General features: G+C 36.8%; 1 pseudogene; it reads right to left on the bottom strand.

Moving 5' to 3' along the window:
• Positions 1–7,859: 7,859 nt before the first annotated feature.
• Positions 7,860–8,845, bottom strand: LOC105234365 (annotated as a pseudogene).
• Between the last annotated feature and the right edge of the window lie 7,958 nt (positions 8,846–16,803).

A 16,803-nucleotide genomic window follows, 5' to 3' on the forward strand; every position in this document is an offset into this window, starting at 1 on the left:
GTATTTCTTCAATGAGTTTTCTGTGCAATTGGTCTTTTATCACATAAAGAATAATGCTCTGGAATAGATTTAGAAATCCAGTCACATTTTACAAATGGAGTTAAATGAATGATGGAGTTTCCCTGAATTTCCTATTGTGAGACAGAAATGTTATCTAAGATAATACGAGTTTTTCTTTTGACGTAATTTAGTCAATTAAGATGAATTAAAGTTTTCATTGCTAGTTGGTGGAATAATGAATATATACCAGAATGTGTTCTTTTATTGAATGATCTGTACATGGATTTCCAATAGTGAGTATATGTTACAAATGATTACAGTAGATTTTATTCCTTCTCCCCCTCACTTTCTCCTTTCCCTATCCCTGCCAAAAAAATGTTATGCCATATTTTTCCTCAAAAGTTTCTGGACACAGAATTCAGTTTCATGATCTTTCAGCTTCAGTAAAGGATAGGAAAGTATCTTTTGTTTCCCAGGAAGCTCAGTCTCTTTAGTTGTTTCTTCTCTGTCCACGGCTGATAGGTGGAACTACGTGCTTCATCATCCTTAATAGATTTAAGCACAAATTCTAACCTCAGTGTGGCAATATGGAAGTCGTGAAAAGGGAAACAGTTCCGAATAATCGGACATAAAAACCTACTGAAGCCATCTACTTTGACATGCATGTGTACCTTAATGTTATAAAAGTAACCTTAGTTCTCAACAGCATCTTGTGAAGTAGGATTACAGATCATGTTTTCTACTGATATGTTCATGTCATCATGTTCAGATTCATCTTTAGAGAAACAGATTACCTTCAGTTCACAGCACCTAGCTATAAAAACTATTTGCTGAAAGTAATTTGGGTAAATTAAGTTAATCTGTTTAAAATTTGGAGAAAAAGATTTTGTCATTACTGACCTGGATCTAGTTGATTGTGGATTCCACTGTTTTTAGGTTTTAGTTTGCACCCGGTGTTTGTTTTCTTTGGCTGAGGGCATAGCCTCACAGCTGCAAATACTGTCTGTCAACTGACAGTTGGGTCACTGTAATTCTCTCTCAGACAACTCCCCCAGAGTTGGTCATTTATTTTATTTGGTTCTCATTATCAGTCTAACTTACCCAGAAATGAGCTCTTTCAGTTAGGAAACTTCAATTCTCTAGGATTTAATTTCTACTCACTTTTTGGCCTCTTATGAAAGTGTAGACACATCTTCAAAATACGTATATGTCTTAGATCTCAGAACCATATTTAATCTAAAGTAAAAATAATGGGAAAAAATTTCAAGTCAGAAAAAGCTAGTATATGGAACTATAAAGCATAGAAGTGCATCAGACTCACTTGGTTGGATATATATATATTTCAAATCCTGCCAAATTTATGTTTCCCAACAAGTTCATGAGCAGTATGGAGANTTTCAAGTCAGAAAAAGCTAGTATATGGAACTATAAAGCATAGAAGTGCATCAGACTCACCTGGTTGGATATATATATATTTCAAATCCTGCCAAATTTATGTTTCCCAACAAGTTCATGAGCAGTATGGAGAGAATTCTTTTTTATTCCTCCCTTTAACCCCCTTATCTTGGGAGCAGTGTCTCCCATATGAGTCTTAAGCTTGTTGGTATATGCTCTGCCTCTGTCATTTAGTTAAATGTCCTATAATTCTCTCTTCAAAGACTCTAGAGAAATAAATAGACTGTCATGAAGTGCCTGCACTTTGGTAATGCATTGACCTCTCAAGTCCTCAGAGGATTAGTAATTGTTCCTGTTGGAATCTTTTCTGGAAGCGTCAGCCACTGTCTTTCATTTGCTCCTACTTGGCCCCCACAAGCGTCATTAGAGGCCAGTTTTAGAAATGCAGTTGTACTTTGGTGAAACATGTGTCTGTGGGTATAGTTTGGGATGATATTTTGATAAGAAAAGTTGGAAAGCTTCCTGATAGGGATTTGTTTTTAATTTTTAACATTGTTGAGCCTGGCATAGGATAGTGGATGGGTTTAGGCATAGGTCAGTGTTCAGAGAATGGATTTCTTTCTGAAAATGTGATTGTTCTAAGTGTACAGTTGTCCTGAGAATGAAAATGCCAGTTGTCAAGGTCATGTGCCCATGTTACTCTGGGAGACTGACATTTTTGTTAGTGGCTGACAATGGAGACTCAAATGGCAGAATTCTCAGCTACTGAGTTGGGTAATTTATGATTTCCTTTGGTGTGTGTATCTAGATGAAAGATCCACATGGTGTGTTCATGGGAATATAGCTTTTCCTCTATCCCACACAGAAGGAATTGTGGAGATTTATAGTAAAGAGCAGTGCTTCCACATGGTAGGTATTGAGAAAATCACCCCAAGGTAAAGATTATATATAACAACATTGAGAGGTAGAGGGTGGATATAATACAGAATGGAGTCTCCACTATAATCTTCTCTCCTTCAGTTTCTGATGTGTTGAAGAGCTGGAAGAAATCATGCACAAATCACCTTGAAAAAAAAAAAAAACACCTTTTCCTGTAAGGTAACTGATACACTCCTAAAGTCGCACATCTCAAATGGAAGGAGTGCCCTCAGCCCTCTCCTCAACAGTTAACAGTTTTGCTCACCCACAGACTTTCCCTCTCCCTTTTTTTTTAATTGTGGTAAAATACACATAATATAAAATTTGCCATTTTAACTATATTCTTTTTTTTTAATTTTTAAAAATTTTATGTATTTATTTTAGATAGAAACAGTGAGAGGGAGAACATGAACAGGGGGAAGAGGGAGAGGGAGAAGCAGNTCACAGACTTTCCCTCTCCCTTTTTTTTTAAATTATGGTAAAATACACATAATATAAAATTTGCCATTTTAACCATTTTCTTTTTTTTTTAATTTTTAAAGATTGTATGTATTTATTTTAGATAGAAACAGTGAGAGGGAGAACATGAACAGGGGGAAGAGGGAGAGGGAGAAGCAGACTCATTGCTGAGCAGGAAGCATTACCAGGGGCTTGATCGCAGAACCTGGGGATCATGACCTGAGCTGAAGGCAGACACTTAACCAACTGGGCGCCCAGGCACCCATAACCATTTTCAAATGTCTAGGTCAGTTATTTAGTACATTCACATTGTGTGCAAACATCATCACCAACTATCTCTAGAATTTTTCATCTTCCTATTCTAAAAATCCATATCCTTTAAACTATCATTGCTCATTCCTTCCTTCCCCCAGCTTTGGAAAACACTGTTTGCTTTCTGGTTCTCTTAGTTGGGCTATGTGAATATTTCATATAAGTGGAATTATGCAGTGTTTCTTCTATCACTGGCTATTTAACTTAGAGTAATGCTGTCAAGTTTCATCCATGTTGTCACAAATGACAGGATTTCCTTCCTTCTTGCAAAGAATTCCTTGAGATCCTGATTCCAGTAGTTTTGAATAAATACCCAGATGTGGGATTGTTGGATCATATGGTATTCTATTTTAATTTTTTGAGGAACCTCCATTTTGTTTTCCGTAGTGACTGTATGAATTACATTCTTACCCTCAGTGAACAATGGTTCCCTTTCTCCACATCCTTACTAATACTTGTCATCTCTTGTCTTTTTGATACTTGCCATTTTAACAGATGTGAAATGATATCATTGTGGTTTGGATTTGTATTTCCCTGATGATTAGTGAAGTTGATCATATTTTCATTTACTTTTTGGCCATTTGTATATTTTCTTTGTGGGAATGTCTATTCGAGTCTTTTGCCTATTTTTAATTTGGGCTATGTTTGCTATTGAGTTGAATGAGTTCTTTGTCCATTTTAGATACTAACCCTGTATTATACGTATGGTTTGCAAATATTTTTTTCCATTCAGTAGGTTGTCTTTTCATTCTGTTAATTGTTTCTTTGTTGTACAGAAGATTTTAAGTCTGATGTATTCCCATTTTTTAATTTTTGCTTTTGTTGTCTGTTCTTTTAGTGTCATGTCCAAGATTTCGCAGCCCATTCCAATGTGGTGAAGATTTCCTGCTATGTTTTCTTCTCAGAGTTTTACAGTTTCAGGGCTTCCATTTTAAGTCCATTTTGAGTTGGTTTTTGTGAAGGTATAAGATAAGTGTTCAATTCCATTCATTTGCATGTGAATATCCAGTTTCCCCAGCACCATTTACTGAAGAAGTTATTCTTTTCCATTTGTGTATTCCTTTTTTTCTGATTTCATTCCATTCTAGCTTTATTTTTTAATTTTTTTAATAATAATATTTTTTATTATATTGTGTTAGTCACCATACAGTACGTCCCTGGTTTTTGATGTAAAGTTCGATAATTCATTAGTTGCATATAACACCCAGTGCACTATGCAATACGTGTCCTCCTTACCACCCATCACCAGCCTATCCCATTCCCCCACACCCTCCCCTCTGAAGCCCTCAGTTTGTTTCTCAGAGTCCATAGTTTCCCATGCTTCATTCCCCCTTCTGATTACCCCCCCTTTCTTTATCCCTTTCTTCTCCTACCGATCCCGTTGTGTATTCTTGGCACCCTTGTCAAAGGTCTGTTGACCATATGAATATGCATGGGTTTTTTTGTGGGTTCTCTATTCTGTGCATTGGTTTCTATGTCTTTATGCCAGTACCATACAATTTTAATTACTGTAGCTTTGTAATATAGTTTGAAATCAGGAAGTGTGATGCTTCCAACTTTGTTCTTCTTTCCAACTTTGGCTATGGGGGTCTATTGTAGTTCCACATGAATGTTGGGACTTTTTTTAAGCTTTATTTATTTATTATAGAGAGACTGAGAACATGAGTGAGTGAGGGGAGGGGCCGAAGGAGAGGGAGAGATCTCAAGGATACTCCCCATTGAGATAGGAGCCTGGCATGGGGCTTGATCTCATGACCCTGATTTCATGACCTGAGCTGAAACCAAGAGTCGGATGCTCAACTACTGAGCCACCCAGGTGCCCCAGCATTGTTTTTTTTTTAATTTCTGTGAAAAATTCCATTGGGATTTTGATAGGGATTTTACTGACTCTAGATCACTTTGGATAGTATGGACATTTTGAAAATGTTGAATCTTATAATCCGTGAACACAGGATACCTTTGAATTTATTTGCCTTTTTTTTTTGGTTTTGTTTTTTTGTTTTTACTTTCTTTCATAAATATTTTGTCTTTTTAGTTTACAAATCCTTAAAGTTTTTAGTTCAGTTTATTTATAAGTATTTCATTCTCTTTTGGGTAATATTAATTCTGGCCTTATACAGCAAGTTCAGACGTGTTTTTTCCTTTTCAAATTTTTAGAAGTGTTTGAGAAGCATGGGCATTTATTCTTCTTTAAATGTTTTCAGATTTCACCAGTGAAGCCCTCTGGTGTTGGGCTTTTCTTTCTTGGAAGGCTTCTCCTTATGGATTTGATTTCCTTGCTCTTTATTGGTTTATTCAGATTATCTTCTTCTTCATGCTTCAGATTTGGTAGAATGTATGTTCCTATGAAATTATCTATTTCTTCCAGGTTATCCAATTTATTAGTGTATGGCTGTAGTAGTGTCTTATAATCCTTTTATTTCTTTTTTTTTTTTTAAAGATTTTATTTATTTATTCGACAGAGATAGAGACAGCCAGCGAGAGAGGGAACACAGCAGGGGAGTGGGAGAGGAAGAAGCAGGCTCATAGCGAAAGAGCCTGATGTGGGGCACAATCCCATAACGCCGGGATTACGCCCTGAGCGGAAGGCAGACGCTTAAAGACTGAGCCACCCAGGTGCCCCTAATCCTTTTATTTCTGTGATGAGTTTTAATATTCCCTCTTTATGTGTGATCTTTTCTCAGTCTAGCTAAAGTTTGTCAGTTTTGTTTTACTTTAAAGCACAACTTTTATTTTCATTTATAATTTTCTATTGAGTTTGTGGTTTCTCTTTCCTTTATCTGCCGTAATTTTAATTATTCCTTCCTCTGTTAACTTTAGACTTAGTTCTTTTTCTCATTACTTGACGTATACTCTTTGGTTACTTGAGATCTTTTTCAATGTAGGTGATCCTTGCTATAAATTTCCCTCTTACTATTGGTTTTGCTGCATCCCATAGGTTTTGGTGTATAGTTTTAAATTTTGTTTGTTTTGACATTGTTCTAATTACCCTTTTGACTTCTTCTTTGACCCATAGGTTGCACAATAATGTGTTATTTAAGTTCCACGTATTTGTGAATTTCCCCCTTTTCCTTCTGTTATTGATTTCATTTCACTTCATTGTGTTTAGAAAAACTACATTGTATGATTTCAATCCTCTTACATTTTTCAAGACTTATTTTGTGACCTAACATGATCAACCCTGCATCATCTTCCATGTGCACTTGAGAAGGATGTACATTCCACTGCATATTGGAAGGACTGTTCTATACATGTTTGTTAGGTCCACTGGGTTAACAGTGTTGTTCATATCCATTGGGTCCTTATTGATTTTCTGTCTATGTGTTGTATCCATCATTGAAATTGGAGCATTGAAGTCTCTTACTCTTACTGTGTTCTTGCCTCTCTCTGCCTTTATATCTGTTAATATTTGCTTGAAATCTTCCTTGTAAACTGTCCCTTTTATCATTATATAATGTCTTTATTTATGACAATTTTTGTTTTAGAGTCTATTTTGTCTGGCATAGGTATAGTCCTGCCCTCTTTTGGTTGCTGTTCGGATGGGATACCTTTTTTTCATCACTTCACTTTGAGACAATGTGTGCCCTTAAATGTTAAGTGAGTCTCTTGTAGACAGCATTTAGTAGGTCAAAAAATCCATGGAATCACTCTGTGTCTTTTGACTGTTGAGTTTAACCCATTTACATATAAAGTAATTATTTATAGGTAAGTCTTGCCATTTTGTTTTCTTCTGTCCCTCTTTTCCTTTCTTACCACCTTCCTTTGTGTCTTGTTGATTTTTTGGAATTGATATGCTTTCATAATTTTCTCTCTTTCTTTCTTTTGGAGAACTTTTGTCTTGGGTCAAATCTGAAACCCCTTTTATTTGAGTTCTTTCTCTTAGAATGAACTGTGTCTCTTTCTCAGAATACTTCCCATTGCATTGCTTTGAAATTTGTCTTAAGGTTGTCATTCAGATTTGAATGCATAGTCTTTCTGTCTTGCTTACTCATGTATCACTAACTCTCTCTTTTGTGCTAGATACTTTTGTTTCTATTACCTAAGGCAGAAATTCATATAATAACAGCTACTTCGGTGGTGAAGTGGTATATAGTATGTCTTTGACAGAAGAAATGTTCCTGTAGTTATCTTCTGCCTGGAAATCATGTGCAAGATTGTTCTATGGCTGTACCTGGAAAAATTTTGTATCTCTTTTTGGCTTTAGGCAGAGAACATAATTTATTCTAGGAAGAATGCAGATTCCAGTGTAAATGGTGCCCGTGGAATTATGCAACAAGGCATAATTAATTTTGGGATGAATCCTCTCTCATTGTTTAAAACTCATTCATTTCTGGTTGATCCTTATTTCTCATTATAATAAATCTTGTTTGACTACATAGTTGGGATTGAAACTATGCATTTTTAGCTAAATATTTACACATTATACCTTTCATTGAAATATTTTATTGTCTAATTGGTTATGTAATCTATACCCAAAGCTTTACAGAGAATTGTTCCAGTGAATACCACATACTCAGAGGTTTTCTATAGGTTGTGACAATATAATGCTGATTTGCAGTGTCCCTTTCATCAATAACTTGAAAATGAAGGGGTTTCTAATTGGAAGAGACTTTAGTCATCAGGTAATCAAATATTGATATGAAAGAGGAACCATTAAAGATTACAGAAAGCACAGGGAGCATAATATTTAACCCGCATGTTTTCACTTCAAGACCATCATCCTTTCTATTTAACTTGTTGTTAAAAGATGAATCAAGTTGTTCTTTTTTTCTTCTCTAGTCATGTGAAGAGTTACCCAAGATTACTCTGTGGCTCCAGTGCTTCCTCATGGCATTTTTCACCTCTGAGTTTCTAAGGTTGTAGATTAAAGGGTTTATCATGGGTGTTTTCATAGTATAAAACACAGCCACTGCTTTGTCAATAGGGAAGGTGCCCACAGGCTGAAGGTACACAAATATACAGGGTACATAGAATAGGACAACTACAGTAACATGGGAGGTGCAGGTGGACAGAACCTTACGTTGTCCTTCAATACTGTGTGTTCTTAGGGAATAAATGATAAGGACATAGGAGGTGATAAGAATAGAAAAAATGAGCAGACACATCAGCCCACTGTTGGCAGCAACAAAAAGTCCAAAGATGTGAGTGTCAGTGCAAGAGAGTTTTAGCAGAGGGAAAAGGTCACAGATGAAGTGGTCAATGACATTGGGGCCACAGAAGGGCAAGCAGACAGTAAAAAGGATTTGAATCAGAGCATGAAGAAATCCCCCAACCCAGGCCATGGCCACCAGGTGGCCACACATTTGCCCGTTCGTTGTGAGCCTGTAGTGTAGGGGCTTGCAGATGGCCAGGTAGCGGTCATAGGCCATCACCGTGAGCAGGATGATCTGAACTCCTCCAAAGAAATGCTCTGCAAAGAGCTGAGTCATGCACCCACTGAAGGAGATAGTTTTCTTTTCAGTGAGTGAGTCAAATATTATCTTGGGAGCCATGGTGGAAGAGCATCAGCTGTCTATGAAGGACAAGAAAGACAGAAAGAAATACATGGGGGAGGCCAGGGCTCTGGTGGTGGTGATTGTCACGACAATGAGTAGGTTGCCTGCCACAGTGAGAAAGTAGATGACTACAAACACAGCGAACAAGAGTTTCTGTATATCTGGGTTCTGTGTCAGGCCAAGCAGGATGAATTCGGTCATGTTGCTCATTTGTTCTGTGAATCCACTTTCACATCTGGATAACTAATTTTCCTGTGAATAGCGCAGGGATTGTTGTTGTGTTAGATAAATTTTGATGATGCAAATCTTTTCTGTCAGGATTGTTTTCTGTGAGACTGATGGAAACCCCAAGCAGATGAGCTCAGAATTAAAATTGGGACTTATTATTAGTTATATAATGAGCACATAGGCTCCTCACCCTCTGAGAGACACAGACAGTAAGGGGCAGCACACATTTACACATATACTCATCCGTAACACAATTTTACGAAAGTAGGTCCCTTCTTATAATTGCACACAAATCCGTATTCTCTGAATAACTGCCATAGTATTTTCTCCCCTAGGAAAACCAGAATGAGACGACGATCAGAGGAGGGGCAGAGGCTTGAATTCATGGGAAGCTGCTACCCCTGTGTCTCTTCTCTAGTCACCTGTGCTGCTAAGGCTAAGCTACAGCTGTTATTCTTGGTGTTTGTAGCTTTTTCAGGGGGAATATAAATCATCAGGTGAATGCATTTTGAAATTAAGAATGGTGGAGTCACATTTCAGAAAAAACTGAGGGGATGTTCGAAGCTCCATTAAGATATACGCATTTGGATTTGTGAGCTTACAACACATTTAAACAGAATTGTCTAAGAACATCATCAACACGAAAAAGGAAGAATATCCTGTAGTGGAGGAAAGAGCAGGATGCAAAATGCAAAATTCTGCAGATTTAGTTGAAACTTTAGAATTCACTGTTTGGACAATTTTGTTATGTGTATTTTCCCTGGGTATTTTGCATATAAAATTCAGATTAAGGAAGACTAGGAGAAACTCTCTGGATGTATTTAGAAACCACATTCTTTAAAGATGAGGAAGCAAAAGCATCCTAATTCGTTGGACAGAGTGTGTTCTTCACAGTCAGCTAGACTGTTTCTTCACTGTGTTCTCACTGCTTAGCAGCCATGGAAAGATGTGTACAGACCTTAGTCTTACTGCGTGTAAACTTTCTCCCGTATAAAATAGGTAATGTAACAAATAGCATGGGGGATTGAAGAATATCATTATTCCATAGAGCAAACTTTTGTCCCAAAGGTAAAACATAGCTTTCTTCACACTCTAAATTCTTGAAGGAAGGATTAAAATGGATAAATCTTAAATTTAATTACTCTTAACCTTGAGATATTTAATTGTTGTAACATTAAGATAGAAAATAAATGAAGAGAAAATGAATGAAGTATTCAAGAAGTTAGAAAAGAAACCAGTTATATTCAGAAAAAAGGTTGAATGCAGAAATCAGTATATGTCAATAGAAAAATGCTAGATTTCATAAATACATTAGAAGTTTTCATATTTCAAAAATACAAGTACCTGAGCACAAATATAACTGATGATGGGATAAGCTTAAAAAGAACCAAGTGCAGTCAGATTACAAAAGGAGATTATTTTTATTTTTTTATTTTTAATTTTTTAGAAGATTTTATTTTTTATTTTTATTTATTTTTTTTATATTTTATTTTTTAGAGAGAGAGGGAGAGAGAGAGAGAAAGCACAAGCGGGGTGAGGTGCAGAGGGAGAAGCAGGCTCTCCACTGAGCAAGGAACTGGGCACAGGACTCAATCCCACAAGTCAGGGATCATGATGACCTGAACTGAAAGCAGAAGCTTAACTGACTGAACCACCCAGGCTCCTCAAGGAGATTTTATTTAAAGAATATTTAAAAGATTATTATGTGTAGTTCTTAAAACATTTTTCAACAACTGGATAATTGTTTTTCAAAATATAATTAGTCTTCATGCCATCATCAAAAAAAAAAAAGAGAGAGAAAAAAGAATAGAGTGCATTAATGTCCTCAAATAAACTATGGATTTGTTCAAAAAAGAAAAAGAACTAAATATATATCTAATCTCTAGATGAGGAAGAGCATGTTAAGCAAAAGGCAATGGTATGAGAAATTGGAGAAACTAATGGATTTAGTATCATAAAGATCTGGAACACACTGGGAAAATACTAGCAAGAAGTATAACAAGTAACCATTATTATGGAAATAGTTTTTATAAAATTTCTACTCATAACATTAGGAAAAAAAGGGAAAACTAATTAAAAGATACCTTTAACAGTAAAGCAGTAGATCTCTCAAATAATCCTCTCTTTCACAAGTCATCAAAGAAGTACCAGATAAACACAGTGGAATGCTTTTAACTATCACGTTGGTAAAGATTTATGACAGTTATGTTACCCAGTGCTGGTGGCTGCATGTTGATATAAAATCTTCTGGAAAGAAGTTTAACCCGATATATAAGGGGTTTATAACTGATCATGTCCAGTGCTCCTTAGGCTTGGGAATCTATTCTAGATAAAAAACTATGGACAAAGATTATGCATACATGTTGTATTTCCTAATTATTTATAATGAATAAGTGAGCATAATCCAAATACCTGCATAAAGATGAATAATCAAGTGAATTATGGTTATGAAATGTCAGGTGGACATTGAAGTTAATTACAAGAAGAGTTCATAGTGTGGAAAGATTCTTTCAATATAATATTGAGTGGAAACCACCAGATATAAAACAGTTTATATATTATGACCTAAATGTCCAAAATAACATACATACATAGAGAAGCATCTGAAAAAAAGGTACAGTATAAAGATTTTTTTTTAATAGTGCTTACTTGAATTATGAGTTAAGGGCAACTTTTATTTTGTCAAAAATTACTTTTTAATCTATGTTTTCTACAAAGTGAATAGATTACCTTTATAATCAGTGGAATAAGTTAGTAAAAGATAGATTATTTTCTTATCTCTGTTCTGGGTTCATCATATCTTGAGTGACTGCTTTTCTTAATAGACTACATATAGTCATTCTTCAAAAATTTCTGTGACAGTAGATACACATATTTAAATCTAACTGACCAATTTAGAGGCCCTAGTATCACCCTGAGAACAAAATATTAATAAAAAAATTACACATTGTACCTACCTGTCTGAATGCGTTTGAGAAAGAAGTATCAGATTCTTTCCAGAACAGGTATCTTATTTTAGAGCACAGTTGGCATGGGGGTAGCCATCACTGACCCATTCCTGATGGCTGCTTTGCCAAGTTCATCCCTTTTTATCTGAGGTATACTATTTCTTTTGTTCACTTAGTGACTGGAAAATGATTGCTGAGAGAGACTTCCTAAATAATTCTGAGTCCATAGGCTTGGTTTAGTTTGCTTCCTAGGCTCACAGCTTCCTTTGAGTGGGATCCACGAGCATTCCAGCTCAGATAATAAATTTCTTTACTTGGCTTCCGCAGTGTTAGGCTTCATAAGAAATTGAGGGGGGGAAACGTAATCACTGGGAGAACATCTCTCTCCAAACCACCTTACTACACATTTGCCAGTACTTTTTGGTGACCAGATGAGGTTTGTTTATTTATTTATTTATTTATTTATTTATTTATTTTATTTTATTTTTTTAAAGAAAGATTTTATTTATTTATTCGACAGAGATAGAGACAGCCAGCGAGAGAGGGAACATGAGGTATATTTAAAAAGCCATTTGATCTGAGATTTACACTGATTTAAAACCCTGAAAATAGCAAACTTTGTTAAAGCAGCAAGCTGATTGTTTGCAAGCACCATACAATCAGCAGTGAATGGAAGAAGCCTTGGAGTAGCAGGCAAGTTAGCTCAATTCAGCTCTTTTAAGTCTTTTTCTTAGTAAGCCTGTGTTCAACCCAGAGATGCCTCCTTTGGTCCTTGGGAATCTGGATCCAGCTGTGTTGGAAACTCAGAGCCAAACAGCTTCTGTGATGTGTGGCTGGTTATTTTTATGTGGTCTTCCTGGGTCGATCTTTATCCATATTTTCATGTGTGGTTTCAGGGAAGAATTTAAATGGGTATTAGTTAAGTGCAAGGAGTTAGGGAGGCTCTGATCTCTCACCTCCTGAGCATTAGAATTAGCAGCTTCAACCAAATATCAGGCAGCCCAATTTATCATTTCTCTCTTGTGGCCATGGCATCTGTGACCAAGGGGCTGGGGGAGAGCCAGCTTGGCTGTGTTATCAGCCTCTCTATTGACTGTTATAAGAGGTGATCTTAGGGTCTGAGATGTAAGGCACAGAATGTTCTAGTCAGGGGGGTATGGGTGCACGAGCCTGTCAGAGTCTATAAAATAGCCTCAGTAATACTTATCACACAGAGCTCCGGGGGTTTTGAACAAGATAACACAGGAAAACATCTAAGCCAGTGAAAACCTGCTATTCTAATGCTATTGCCCCCAAGGATAGACACATGTAGGCTAGAGAAGGTGCTCTTAATAATAAAAATCTGAATCATGGTGAAGAGAATGAGTTTTGCTGGCTCTTCTATTTGCTACCTGTGTGAATTTGGGCAAGTTCCTCAGCTTCTTTATACCTGAGTTCCCACATCTATAAAAAGGGGTTGATAATGGTACCTATCGTAGGGCTGTTGGAGGATTTCTATGAGGTAATCCATGTGAAGTGCTGGAAAGGTGCTGGGCATAGAGCAAAAGCTCACTGCCTCCTTTCACCTTCTGTACAGAACATCAAAGCTCATGGTGTGACTAGTTTGGGTTCCTGGCATAATTGTCTCAATTAATATATATAGAGCTTGTCTTCCTTACTCTTTTGGTTTCTAGAATCTGTGCACATACAGAAAGGAGAGAAGAACATTTTAAATGCCAAATACTGATTCATAAGTCACTATAATTCTAAAATCTTTCCACGAATATTTTACTCTTGTCATCACTAAAGAAATCTGACAGTGAAGTTGGGAATCCCTGAAAAGGTTGTAGAAATAAAGGAAATATGGACACAGTGAGAACTATTAAATTATAAATGTATGTCACTCTGCTTAGTATGGTATTTCATATAATTCTCACATAATCCCATGAGGAAAGTATTGCTAGTTGTATTTTACGTGTAAAGAAGTTGATGTTCACTGTGAGCATCATTTGGTGAAGATCAGAGAAGCTAATCTTTCGTAGAGCTTGGATTTAAATACAAATGTATCTAATTCTAAGCCTGAGCTCTAACAATTATGCTGTTGTAGCAGTTGGACACTGATTCTGTGATGGGTCTCATGCACTAGGAATGATGGGTGCGGGGTGCTGATTCAGTCCCTGGTGGATTATGTAGAGTCTCTGGTTCTCCCAGCAGTGGCAGGCAGGACACAGCCCTAGACAGATCCCGTGTGCATCAGTGACCATGAGGAGAGCCACAGAGAAAGGAGGACATTTTTTATCTTCCTTTCCTACCTTTGTCTCCAGTCTGGGAGATCTGCCTAGGCATTACCTTGGAAGTTTTGTTTCTGGAAATTTCTGATGCCTGCAGAGTAGAAGGAAGACCAAGCAGATGTTCAGGCTGAGGACGAGGGACATCCTCTACATGAATGGGTGTGGTAGGTTCCCAGAGGAATAATTCAGCAAAGCCACGAGCCTGGGTGTGATACCCAGTTCTATTTGCAAGATTCTATGTATGTCATTTCACTTACTAGAACCTGAAAAACAGCTCTGTATGAATTGGTATTATTGGGAAGAATATAGAAAGAGTGCATATAAAATCATCTAATGATTTTTTTCTGAAAAAAAGTTTCTGAAAAAAATTGAGAGATTTTTTTGCATTTTCTATTACTGTGATACTGTTGGCTAATATTTATTGAAACTTGGCTAAGCTGTGTGATCTTGTCTAAGTTACTCACCTTCCCCATGCCTCAGTTTCCTTTTCTGCAAAACAGATAATATGATCTCATAGAGTTTTTCAAGAATGAAATTAGTCACTGAGTGGGACATTGGCTTGAGGGTGAATATTTTTCAGGATGGGAGAAACTTGATCATGTTGAAATGCCTGTGGGATTTGAGGTAACATGGAAGTGTGGGGGAAGGGCAGAGAGAGAAATTGATTGCAGATATAAGGAGAGTACTCAAGGGAGGCACATTAGGTGTGGCAGACACTGTCACACAGTGTCTATTTTCCAGCTATTTTTTTCTAGGGAAAGTTCATTGCTCCAGGTGTTAGATGGCCAGGTGTTTTGGGGAAAGTGTGGTCCCTGTCCAGGCCACAGGTGTGATTCGAGTCGTCTAAGGTGATTATGGTAATGTTCTCAGTGATCAGTTTAAGGATAGGAATGTGACATAATTTTGGCCAATGGGACAAGAGAAAAACTATGGGATTTCTCCTGGGTGATGCTTCTCTGTTCCTAAAAAGAGAATCATGAGAAAAATTTCTCTTTTCTAAGTAATGCCTTCTGAAAGGGATGCCGGAATTGCCACCAAGTGGGGCATCAGTGGGCTTTTGAACTGGGAAGCTGCCTCACAGCCAAAGAGTGCACAGTGTTTGCAAGATGATTGCTAGCTTGTTATTGGACTTCATTTGAAATTGCTTTTATTTTTCTGAAGGGTATAACATTATTTTGAGATCTGAAATACTCATAAGTCTCGGGTTTTATCAAATAATCATTATAATAGGGATGAAAATAAACAGAAAATTTCTTTTATTAAAGAGAAATATAAATACAGGATTTGTGAGAGAGGGATCCCATTGCACACGTGAACAAGTGGCTGCCTTGCCGTTGAGCCCTCATTACATCCTCCTGAGGAGTTACCTACACTCACAGCTGAACGGGTCCTTCCCTCTGACCAGTTTTTGGAGCATGTGTAACAAGCAGTGTGGTGTGTAGATGGTGGCTCCAGTGTGGAGAGCCATCACTCAATCTGGAAAGTAGCTGCATAGAGGCCAATTGATTGAAGAGGAAAATATAAATCCACTCAGTGTGTTAAGAGTGGTGTTTCTTGTGGCACCAGAAGAAACGGATTGTAGCTATAGTGATATAGTATGGCTTTTCTTAGGTTTGGGCAGTAGTCGATGGACTGGCAGTGCAGTTTGCAACAGGGGACTTGGATGACTGGAAGATGTGGTAAAACCTTGATTATATCAAGTGAAGGGTCTGAGTGAAAATTCATTCAATATCAAGAAGTAATTGCTGCTAGAAAGGGAGCCAATCAATCAATTAAAATGTAACTGTTATTTGGTTTAATACTGGTATAACTGGGAAGATTAATTTGATTTCAACAAAATTTATAATACTGATATTGATGATCAAATGTATCCGGAAATTGAATTAACATCTCCCATGATGTTCCTCCAATGAAATCTGATTGGTTAGAGGAGGAACTAGAATTAGTTAACAACTAGTTAATTGGCTACCTATTGATACTTTCCATACAATTTTAATTTCAGTAATGGGAGGAGATAAAATTGTTCTCCAACTTGTTCTTCATTGTGATTAAGTTTGTGGTGGAATATTTGGTTAACTGAAATCATTCTTTAAACAGTACCCATCTCTTATTTGTTGATAGAAGATATTAGCACTTTGCACTTGGTCTGGTTTTTTTTTTCATGTTCTATGATTGGTGCAAAATGTGCAGGAGAAGGAATGATTATGTGTGATTTAGTCTTGACCAAGAATCAGAGGGTGGACTGTGTAGGATAGAGTTATACGCAACTAATGAAGCATTGAATACTACAATAAAAATTTATCATTCACTCTATGCTGGCTAACTGAACATAATAATAATAAGAAAAGGAAAGTGTTATTTTGGTACTCAACAACAAAGTCTTATCTCTGGTTATGCAGGATTTTGACCCTTGGCTATTGAAAAGACCAGTGGGATTTTTGGTTTAGTTTTTAAAGTCCCAAATTCCCCTGATAACCCCAAGAATCATTTTTTAAAAATAATTTAAAAGCCTCATGGCTTCTGCTTGGCATAACTGACTTGTCCAGAGGACATAAACACCTCATTGCAGACTACTTACTTGAGCTCTTCTGGAGCTAAGACATATCTCATGCTGGTCTTGGTGGTTCACCTAGAGATGAAGTTTGTGTGAACAAAGACTCTTGGGAGATTGGACATCTCTTGGACCTTCAGTGCTTACCTGTACTCTGTTTCTTGGTTTATAGTATCATTGGTCTTTTTTTTAATTATAATAATATTTTTTAATTATATTATGTTAGT

Source organism: Ailuropoda melanoleuca, chromosome 16, assembly GCF_002007445.2.
Source record: "Ailuropoda melanoleuca isolate Jingjing chromosome 16, ASM200744v2, whole genome shotgun sequence".
Lineage (NCBI taxonomy): Eukaryota > Metazoa > Chordata > Mammalia > Carnivora > Ursidae > Ailuropoda > Ailuropoda melanoleuca.